Source organism: Zootoca vivipara, chromosome 1, assembly GCF_965207765.1.
Source record: "Zootoca vivipara chromosome 1, rZooViv2.hap1.1, whole genome shotgun sequence".
NCBI classification, from domain to species: domain Eukaryota; kingdom Metazoa; phylum Chordata; class Lepidosauria; order Squamata; family Lacertidae; genus Zootoca; species Zootoca vivipara.
Window position 1 is genome coordinate 35,179,696 of NC_142582.1, and position 11,757 is coordinate 35,191,452.

Here is an 11,757-nt window from a genome sequence, read left to right on the forward strand (position 1 = left end):
TACCGGTATGAGAATTAATACACACGTCACAGCATTTTTGGTCTGGAAATGCCTGAAGCTTATCTACACCTTCCTTACATGCTTAACAAGTTATCCTTTTATCAGTCAGATGGTAGTGTACTGTAAGAGAGGTTGCTTTTTTTCTACAGTTCTTCTTCAGGTCTATTCCTCGTAGTATGGCTGCAATTAAGGAGGGTTCCCTGAAACTGCCTTAAGAAGAGTAGTTGCTGCACAAAGCCAGTTTCAAATGCCATCTATGTGATGGCTATATTGGGAGAAGCAGACCTTATAATCTGCATTTAGTATAGAGTGCTCTTCTCATTGTAAAAAGTGAGGAGGGCATTATTAACCTCTTAGAAGAAAAGGGTATCTGCCTTCAAAATTGGCCCAGGTGGTGGAATCTTCCAAAGGCCCACAGGGCAGTCACATCTTGCTATAAACACTGGAGGGGGGCTTAGGCTCTATCCTCTTCTTTGAAAGCTACACTCCTTAAAGAGCCAACACTCTGGTGTGCAGGTGGGCATCTTTTTTGCCTTCTGGCCTCTCTTCTGGTGCACTGCCTTGGACTGGCAAGGTAGATCGAAAGGCACTCACTTACTGAGCTGAAGGGAAGAACCCCTGAAAATCAAAGCTCTGACTCTGTGGAGTCTGATGATGTGGGAACTGGTCCAGGGGACTTCTGCCTGTAAGCAGAAAGACAAGAATTTAAGGGTCCTGTGCTTTTTATATATAAGAAGAAGAAACAGTTCAGGGAGCCCCATCTTACCTTATAGAGTTCAAAAATTAAAAGCTATTTATATTCGACATGGAGAATTATCCAGCGATTAGTAGTTTTGGGTAAAAAAAGTATCTGAAAAAGACTGAATCTTGAATCTCCTTTTAGGAAAATCAGATCTAGTCAAGCCCTAGCTCATTTTCTATATAGGTAATTTAACACAAATACTGTTGCCTTCCCTTTTTAAGTATTTGTTGTCTTCTCTTCCAATACACACGTTTAGCTCACACACACATGTGCACGAACCCAAACAGTAAGATGGTTCCTAACAATAGTTCATCTCTTAATTGTTGTCCTAGACTTGGATCTGTGACAAAGATAGTGGGAATGGGAATCATTCACCTCTATTTAAGAAGCAGAATGAATAGTAAATTTCAATAGATCTTCTTTTATGCCTTCCAGCATGCTCTTTGCTTTTTATGCATTTATAAATCACATTCATTACAAAACCTGGAAAATTTGCTTTCACTTTAAATTTATAAACAAAGTTTAAGTGTGTGTGTGTGTGTGTGTGTGTGTGTGTGTGTCCTTTAAATAGTCTTTCACTTTGTAATAGTAAATACACTCCAGAATACAGGGCAGCCTGCTTCATGGGTGGCAGGTGCTTCCGCTCTTTCCTGCATCACTTACCCAATGGATTAAATCCTCCATCCCTAATTGTCATGCACACTTTTACCAACAGAGGCAAGTGTGTATGACAAACGGCTGATTAGCAGTCAGTCACCAAACAGGACAGAATCATGAAAAGGGCATCTAATTTGTCACAGTTTGGTCACCTGTGTCCTGAACAGACAATGTCCTAAAACTTGGGGTGTGGTGTGGGGAATAAGGCAAAGAGTGGCTCTACCCTTGTATTTTGTTTCTTTGTTTATATGTAATAACAACACTGAGACCCCCGGGTATAGGGCAGTATATAAATTCAATAAATAATAATAATAAAATTGTCTGCCAACATGGAAAGCATGTATGAGGGACATGCACTGTAACACGAGTCAACTGATGGAGAATAATGATTGACACATAAATTGTGGAGTTGGCCTAACTGTACCCGTGATTTACTGCATCTTTCAATATTGCCTGTGGTAATCTAGTTCAAAATCCTAACTAAGCTTAAACAAGAATAATGAAGAAATATCCAAAACATCTTGTATTAAAACAGCACTGTTTACTCCCATTTGATTGCTGTGTCTTTTAAAAGACACAAATTCTTTCACATGAGTCTTTTGAAACTGGGGGATAAAAGGTGTTCCACAACATTAGTACCCTTTCATTGCCTCTTTAAGCGAAATCCTATGCAGAAAATAAAAGGGAAGTTAAAATACTCATGGGATTAGGGGTGTGGGGAAATAAAGTAGCATTTTGGACCCCCAGCTTGTTTGGTTCATTGGTGTGCATATTCCTTACGTTGCATTACTCAGATGCAATTGTTTGTTTGGTTGAAGAGGGGAGAAAGCTTTGCAAGCTTTACATCCCTGCACCTTTCCTCTCCTGAATGATTTTATTGCAGCCATCTGCAAATATTATGGTTTGCTACACTACTACCGTAAACCTCTTATGTTAGAGCTGGCCTTCTCGTATATTGGAATCTGGGCATATGGTTGAATCCCGTAAAGTTGGTGGTCCATAAGCTCCACAGTCATAGGCTGACAACTGAAAGGCTGGAAATTTGACAAGCCAGGCACCTTGATTTGCAAAAAAAAAAAGCAGATAATGTGCTTTGATTTTAAACAAGCAATGCTGTAATACTCCTTTCCTCCTGACCATTATCTATTTTATATCTCTCCTTTCTGTGAGATTCTGCCTCAAGTTTTAGCACAACTAAAAGTGTTTGAAGAATCACTCCCACAATAGAACTGCCTAGTCCTGGAGTCAAGAGATTTGGATTTAAGTTTCCTTCATCTCTGACACATGTTTGTTTTGTGAACTTCAGCAAAAGCAGTCTTCATATAGCAGGAAACATCAGGATATAGTTTTATCCTAACTTTAGTCAGAGTAGTAAAATGCCATTTAATCAAATTACAAATGCAATCCTATGCATGTCTACTCAGTTCAACTGAATTAAATGGGACCTACCCTTAGGCAAGTGTTTATAGTATTGTGACCTTAATCTAATTTGGTGGAACAGCAGCACAGTAGTGGTAAGTTAAGGGGGAACACTTCCAAACTAACACGAGCCTGCCCTTCTTATTCCACTACCTGTCTTGCATATTTACGCAGCTAAAGTTTACTTCAAGAAATTGTAAAGGCCATTCGCCTTTTTCTTTTCCTTCTTTTCCTTCTTCTTTGGCCTCTTTTGTAAATGTTAAGTGAATCGCAAATTAAACTGATAAAGTTATGGAAAAAGTCAGAGCGATGGAATGGCTGTCTCGTCTATTAATATATATGAGAAATTTCACTCTGTGTTCGGGGCAAGACTCTCTGAACTGCAATTAACCTTTGCTTTCAGTGCCTGAATCATTATCCCCTTCCTCATCTTTTTGGGGACAGTTAGTCTTTCTAGAGTAGCACAAATAATGGGCATAGATTTATAAGCTAAAGTGTTGATCTGTCTGAAGATGCAGTCCACACTTTTCTTCTTCTTTGTAGGTCAGCTGTTCTGGAATGGTCTGATGCTGTCGCCTTATAACCAGTTATATCATATACAGCTTTCACACAATGCAGTGAAGCTAATGCAGTGAAGCTTATGCAGTGGCCCAGTTGACTAGCTCATGCCATACACTTCTATTTATCTGTGCTCTTCATATTCCCCTGTGATTTACCTCTCCTTGGTTCTTGACTACACTGAGGTCTCAAGCCCACTTTTTTGACACAAGTTTTATGACTTGGATTACGCTACAGTACTTTAGAAAAGTGAAGCCATGTTACTGCTGCTGCTATTCTTGTCATTCTTAAAAGGAGTTTGGAATTCACATGATAGATATACTATAACAGAAAATCTAAGCCCTGTGCACTGTATCCAACCATCTGAGATGTTTCCTGCAAAGTAGCCCATCCTGTCATAGTCTTATGCCAGTAGCATGTGGCCAAATGAGCTAGAAGAAAGTAGAGTATTGAAAGGCTAGCAGCATATCAAAGTCCTTATGCTACCTGTTGGATGAGCATCACTGGGGAAAACTAAACAGAAGTTAGGTTTGGTAGTTAATTCTGATTTCTGTCAGGGCAAGAGATTTTAATTCTCGAAGAGTCCCCTTTGATAAGGGCCATTGGTAGTGGGACATTGGTAGTGACCAGGAGACTGCTTAAGTCTCCTACAGCCTATCACTGAATAGTAACCCTATAAGGGCCAAACAGAAGTGCTTAGACGTAAAAACCCTGTCTTTCAAATAATTCTTTGAATGTTACTAGACTAAAATATTTTTATTAGCTGTGCTGCCCAGATTAGTAATGCATTGGATGCCAGCAACCTAAAATTGGAAATTTAAGCAACCAGCAGCTTACAATGACTTCCCTGTTTGATCTCCTGAATTGATTCCTTGTTGCCATATGAGAACATGGAGTGATTAAACCATATAGCATGAACCAATGTGGTGATGTGGATATGATATTGGGTTTGGACTGTGGGATTTGGTGATGGATCTGGGTTCCAATCTCTGCTTTGCCATAAATCTTTCTTTTCTTTTCTTTTTTAGCCTACCTTAACACAGAGTTGATATACGGACAATCTGCTTGGAAAGATGGCGAGAGAAAGGGTTTTGGGGAAAGTTCATAGCAATCTTAATTCTCCAACTGCTACGAGCATCCCCCCAAACCCTTTCTCCCACCATCTTTCTAAATAGTTGTCCTCTGGGAGCTTCCAGGCAGCTATGCTCAGAAGACAGTTAAGGAAGGGGTTGAGGAAGAGGAGGAAGCAGGGGGACAGCAAGTTGGTGGCATGGACTGCCCATTCATTCTCTACTTAAAAAAACCCAGTGGTGACAAAAGGTTCCTATGTGTGGCATTCCCAACACCCAATGGGTGTTTCATTTTTAGTTTTTCACAGCAAATTCCTTTGGCACACATTCACACCCACACCCTGCAGTAAAGATATGCAGGAATTTTTGCATATTGGACATATTAATATTTTCATAGGCATGCCTAGGAGTCCTGTGGCCTTGTTACCTTGGTTAATGATATGCTCAATTTCATCATTCACATGAAACGAGAGCTTTCATGGTTGTGTCCTCCCTTTAATTCTTATTTTCTTTCCAACTGCATGTTTTATTAAGACTTCTTTTTATATATAATTTTTGTAGCTTCTGTGCTGAGGCAAGCACTACTTTTGTTTCCAGATTGATTCGGTAAACTAAATATTGTTCTCGAGCTTTAGCAGCAAATCAGCCCTCTCTTGCTCCTATTCTGAATTCCTAGCTCACGAGTTTACCTTATTTAGAGCTTGATTCATAAAAAAATTACATGCTGTCTATAGATAATTTTCTATCACTTGACTCAGATACGAGGATTACTTTTTATACTTAAATAATATGCAGTTTCTTGGAGTAAATTCAAAGCTCATGAAATTTGCACTGGAAATGGAAGTCTTTCTTCTTTGTAACAACAGAGCAAGTGTGGTATTTGCAATTACGCCAAATTGCATTTATAACGCACCTTTGACCGCCTCACTACACTCTGCCCATTAATCCAGCTCCACTGGGACTACTTCTAACATCCAAACCCCTAAGTGGCTTCAATCAGCTGCCTTTAAAAAATCAAACCGCTGCCAGATGATTCCTTATGTACCTTCCAAGTCTGGAATTTCTTTGCAAACCCACTCCTCAGTCCCCAAACCTACTTACTGTTATATCACTGGAATAACGAAATTTATCGCTTTTCAGAACACACGGTTTGCCCATATCTAAGCCCCAAAAGCCTGTATCTTTGGGCTGTTATATGTTTTTTATATATACATAGCAATGAAATTGTAAGCCTTTGGGTGTGTGGGTGTGTATAAAATGATTAGATATAATTATTTTTCGTTGCAAATCCTAAGAGAGTCAGGATGTGGGATAAAAGCGCAGTGCAAATACACACACAAACACAAATATTTGTGTAAGATATCTTTAAACATATAATAATAATTAATTGTATTTATATATCACCCCCATTGGTGCTTTTCTGATTGTAATACAACAATGAAACAACCTTTACTCTATCAAATAATGAGTTTTAGCAAGCGGCTAAAGAAGGAGAATGGGAAGATTTGTTAACAGAATCAATAAAAGGCCTCCTAACGAAAACATCAGGACAATTTAAAGCTTTGCTCTGTTGTAGACCATGTGAACTTGCTGTATTCTTGTAGTGAAGAACCATGTATGTATTTTAATCATCGTTTAAGTTGTCTTACATAACTCATAAATAATTTCACATGTTAATCTCACCCAGGGTCATTTCAAAGGCATCTCTCCATCAATGAGACAGAATTGTCAAATCAGCCAATGAGATCAGGGCTGGATTCTATTCAGTGGCCTAAAAGGGGGGAGGGGGAGATGCAGGGAGATAAAAGCACACAATCACTTCATAAGGCTGGGACAAATTTAGGGGCTAAACAGAAAATTGAACCCAAAACTGAGCATGCATTTTTTGCCACTAAAAAACACGTGCTGGTTTGAAATATAAAGGGGGGGGGACACAAATAAACGACACATAACAGAGCGATCTGAAGAGGGGCCAGAGGGGTGCAGAGCAGCGAAATCCTCTGCTCGATCCTGCTAGCCAGATCATTAGGTGGAGGGGGGGTTATTTATTTATTTTTGCGCCAGCTCTAGACTGGCACAGCCCAGGATGCCCACATTGGGCATGTCTCCTGCAAATGGATTGACTTAGGCTCCAGCAGATTCTTGTCCAGCCCTTCTCTGCCCTCACCCCAGAACACACTGTCGGGCCCTCCATGGGCTATGGCTGGCAGAAGCTTCTCGGCTGCCTGCAGTCCTGACCGGCACAGTGGCAATGCCCTTTCCCCTCCACCCACCAGTGAGCCCAGTGCAGGGACACCTCCAGCTAATCTGAATTCTCTGCAGGAGCACTGATCTGGGGGTTAGGACTGGGCTCTAAATCTCTTTGTGGCTTGTTCACGAAGAATAGGGAAGGCACCAGGCACTAAACTTTTGACGAACCCATCTATCTACCTTCATAGAGGTTCAATCTAGACAGGATTTTTTTAAGAAAAACACACACTGAAATAATATCACAATCTATAGCTTTGTTGATATATGTTTAAGTCGTTTCAGTAATAAAGCAAAATACCCTGCTCTGTTTTCAAGTGAAGGCTGGATAGGTAGGTCAAAGGAGGGCTTTACAAGAAGCTGTATTTCAGGTACAGGAGAGAATGACATGGATGGCCTTTGCAATGCCATCTTTCTGTGGCTATTATCACATCATTGACCTGATCCAACTATGCCTGAATAATTGCCTTGGCAGCAAAGGAATCCCATACTTTCTGAGATATTATTCAGTTCTTGTCTGATAAACACAGTTGCCATTGGAGGCATTCTTTATTCTTTGCCTTGTCAGATCCTGTTCTCTAGCATCTAGTCATCTGGCATTTACCACCATATGCTTGCAAAGTAATTAGGAGCGTTTTCCTATAGTTTATTGTAGTATTAGGGGTGGGGGGTGGTGGTATCCAATGGTGTCCCTTTGCCTGTGGAAGGATTTTTAAACTTGTGGAGTTGGGTTTTTTGTAAGTAGACGGGGAAGAAGGTGTCTGTTAACCAATCCCCCCATCTGCTCAAAAAAGTTGGGGAGCCATAGCAGCACTGAAGGTGGCACAGGGGGTGAGGGCTGCAGGATAAAGGGAGGAATTTATGAAAACGGTCTTCCTTCTCCTTTCCGTTAACAGAAGCCTCAGTGGAGGAAAAAAAGTCTCTCGTGAGCAAAGGAACCCAACCCCTTGAATACAATCCCTTATTTTCCTCTAAAATGTGACATGGTTCCCCCCCCCTTTTTTTTCTCTTTCATCTGAGGGAGTCCACCTGAGGTCAGTTTACATGACTGATTTTCCTGCTCATGTTATGACTTTTATGTGGATAAAAGTCACTGTTCTTATCACATGCCCAGGGATTCTCAGCTGCCTTTTCAACAAAACTTAGATAATCGTGCATTGTGCTTTCCCAGAGGATAAGTGCAGCTGGCATAAAGTTCACATGGAATAGAGATTTGGGACTATCTGCTTCATGGGAGCTCCCTGATCGTCTGATAGTAGTGCCATACCTTTAATAAAGTTTATGAGGAGCAGCTGGAATAACATTAGAACTCTTCAGCCTAGCTGTTTAGCAAATCAAAAACAAGAAGAGGGAATCAAACCAGCTACCTGAAACTTTGATCTGAGTGCATCAGTGGCTTTCAAAGAATCACTCTAACTGCATTGCCAAGCAACAGATCCCGACTGAAACATTTGAGGTGAATTGGGACACTTGCCATTTGAAAGTAGACCATAGTGCAAGGAATCAAGTTTTGATTTAATTAAATTTAAAGTTAATCTTAACCCTGTGTTTCAGTCACAGTACCCACCCTGCCCAAGGTGGCTAACAACAACAAAAAGGAAACAAAAATGTTTTAAAAGTCTTATGTTTTAAGTGGCTCAGATTTGGTCCAAATTGCAGTTTACAGATATTTAAACAAATTTTATTTTTTTTAAAGAAGACAAACACGAACATTGAATAGTTGTTGTTGTTGTTTAGTTGTTTAGTCGTGTCCTACTCCTCGTGACCCCATGGACCATAGCACGCCAGGCACTCCTGTCTTCCGCTGCCTCCCGCAGTTTGGTCAAACTCATGTTCGTAGCTTCGAGAACACTGGCCAACCATCTCGCCCAATGTCGGCCCCTTCTCCTTGTGCCCTCAGTCTTTCCCAACATCAGGGTCTTTTCCAGGGAGTCTTCTCTTCTCATGAGAAGAGATGCTGAGGCCAGCCTCAGCTTCAGGATCTGTCCTTCCAGTGGACACTCAGGGCTGATTTCCTTAGGAATGTGGCGAGGGGGGGAAAGCCCATTGCATTACATTGACAGCAGCAGGAGCACAGTATCTGTTTGCTCTTCCCCCAAAGGACCTCATATACAGCTAGGGTTCAGCAACTCAATAATAAAACTGCATAATGACTGGGGGCATGTGTTCTAAGGCAAGTTCAAACTGTACCTCAGCCACAAACATGTCAGCTGGGTGCTGGCAAGTCACTACTGTAAATCTCAGTTCTCAATCCCACATCTGCAGCATGGGGGTCATAAGTGCCAACCTTACAGGGGCGTTGTAATTCTTGTGAAATGTGCATGCACACGAAAGCTCATACCTATGACAAACTTAGTTGGTCTCTAAGGTGCTACTGGAAGGATTTTTTTTTTATTTTTTGTTTCAAAATACTGGAGAAAGAGTATATTCCTGGGGATATGATAGCATTCCAATTCCCTTCATGTATACTTGCACACTGAGTCTCCCTCTTGCACATAAGTATGTCCTGGAGCACTGGGCAATCCTGGTAACTGCCATGCCCATTTGCAAAACACCACAGCTAAATTATGCAAGCAATGCCACATTCTTTGTTTCCTACTCAAATGACTTTGTCCACCTATGGCTCAGAAGTGGGCCCTTTTGAGTTTGGCCAGCTATTGAGGTGCGACTTTAAGACCAGTGTTTTAATAATAATAATAATAATAATAATAATAATAATAATAATAATAATAATAGCCATTTGGATGTAGACTTTGCCCTGCAGTTTACAATATGGCTTGTGTTTTCCTTCTCATGATCTCCCTTCTCCTAGTTCCATGCTGTGCTATCTATTCTCATTATTAATCTCAGCTCATAGCAGTTGTGGGGGAAAGCCAGTGCCTGAGCTGGCTTGCTGCAGTGGGTGAGCCAGGCATGTGAAACAGCCAGCCCAGACTGGATTTAGCCCAGATTTGGGTTTTGGCTGTCCATCAAGAGTCCACTTTTGGGGTGGTTTGTGTTGGAATGCCAAAGCCTGCGCATTCCAACTGCCTGCCAGGGGATGTCGTGACCACCTTGGCATGAATTTATGCTGCTGGAAACAGCATAGGCTGGGATTTTTTCTAGGCCTACCAGTAGTTTGAACCCCCATGCAGACATGCATGGGGGAATCATGGGAAAGGGTTGTGATTATGCCTGCCAGTGTCATTCTCCCTGCCCACTGAAAGTCCACCCTTGTCTGCATAGGAGAGCATGCACAGGTAGACTCCCAATGTGTGCAGGCCGAAACGATGCGATTTGTGTACCAAAAACCACAATATATTTAGGTTGTGCAGGCATAGCGGCCCCTGTGACTACATAATGCCCAGTGTGTAAACATCAGGCATGAAGAAGAAGGCATGAAGAAGCAGAACTATTATTTTAGTTAATTACCTGCTCTTCACCCTAAGTTCTGAAGGCAGGTTAAAACCATTTAAAGCACAGCATTCAAAGCAGTTATAAAAACATGACAATTGCAAAAAAAAGCAATCACAAAACAGATAATATGAAGGTAAAGAGGTGTGTCTTTTTTAAAAAAAGGCACCATCTAGTGTCATTTTAGTTTGGCTTTGTGCATTTCTGTTCTACCTTTCTTCTCTCATGGACCCCAAGGTGGTTCCCAGGTGCTTGCCCATCCAGAAACTAACCAGACCCAGACCTGCTTAGCTTCAACAAAGTGGTCACCTTGTGTGTCTTCACACCATACACTGGAGCCATTCCCTAGAATCAGTTGGCTGGTGTTTGTGACATCACCAGTGACAATTGACATGCTCGCCTGCATAAGCTGGTGCAGTTATGAAATTTATATTTTAAATAATCTTATGGGGCTATGCCATCTTCAGTGTGGGTTTTTTTTTAAAAAAAATCTTTTTTGTTTTGTTTGTGTAAAAGATGCTGCGTTCATCTGCCTGATTTGCTATTATTGCATCATACATTTCTAGGTTTTGCCCAGTCCTATCAGGGTGACAAGCTTTTTTTGGAGGGGGGTCAGCTCTATTTTGGAACGAAGCTTTAAAGTATGGCAGTTATGGAAGGTGTCAAAGACATTCCAGAGCTATTTGTGGCCTCGAATCAACCAGATGTGTTTAGGCTTGGTACGGGTGTCAAGTTTCAGACAGTGGACTTGAAACTGCTTGAAATACCAGTGGAAATAATGGTGTCATGCAGCTGAAGGGAACTTCAGCATTCAGTGAATGGCTGACAACTCGCAGAGAACTTCCCCCAAAATTACCAGTGAGGAACAATTCTGCTCATGTAGCAAATCTCAGTAGCTGCTGATAGGGAACTAAATCTTTCTCTCACTAAAGTTTAATGGGAATTTTTCCTGAGTAAGGGCTTCAACATGGAGTTCTTAGAAATGTAGTTCTTTCGGTCCTCACAATTACCGTAGTTTCTGTGCAAGTGGTCAGAGAGGCAGTGATTCCTGTACTATGTAATTCAGCAGCAACACTCCCCTTCACATTGTCTCATGTCTTTATTAATATTTGTAATACCTTTGATTATTGAGTTCATCCATTTTGAGCAGTTCAAACAGAAAGCTCCAAAGATACTGACTATTTCATTTCTGACACATTTGAGACCCTGGAGCCTCTTGAGGCTGGAAGGCATTTCAAGGATAATCTAATCTAGTATCTCTCAGAATTTACCATAGTTAAACCAGTATATAAAAGGCTTTGTGCTTGCCACAGTGTTTCCGAAAACTATTCATAATCACCAAAAAGCTGGGAGTGCAACATTTTCCAAGGAGAGCTCAACCATGGAAGTGTCATCACTTAGTGTGGGCACTTTCAAGGGTTACCCACTCAGGTTCTTAATGACATGGGGGTAGCACCCCTGGTATTTAGTGGTACCAATTCAGATGGTTTTGGATGACTTGTGCGATGGAGGAAAGGGAAATTGATCGGATAGAAGTTTGAGTAAAAAAATAAGACAATTCACTGTTTTCATACTAGGATTTCCATTTAATTATAAAAAGTAGCCATGCTCACATAAATGCTCAACTTAGATTAGCTTCCCCCACCCAAACCAGTAATATTGACTGATAAT

General features: G+C 41.1%; 1 protein-coding gene across 3 annotated transcripts in view; it reads left to right on the forward strand.

Moving 5' to 3' along the window:
* ZEB2 (zinc finger E-box binding homeobox 2) overlaps window positions 1–11,757 on the forward strand; it is a 161,436-nt gene that overhangs the window by 146,078 nt on the left and 3,601 nt on the right. The gene's annotated exons all lie outside the window — the stretch shown is intronic.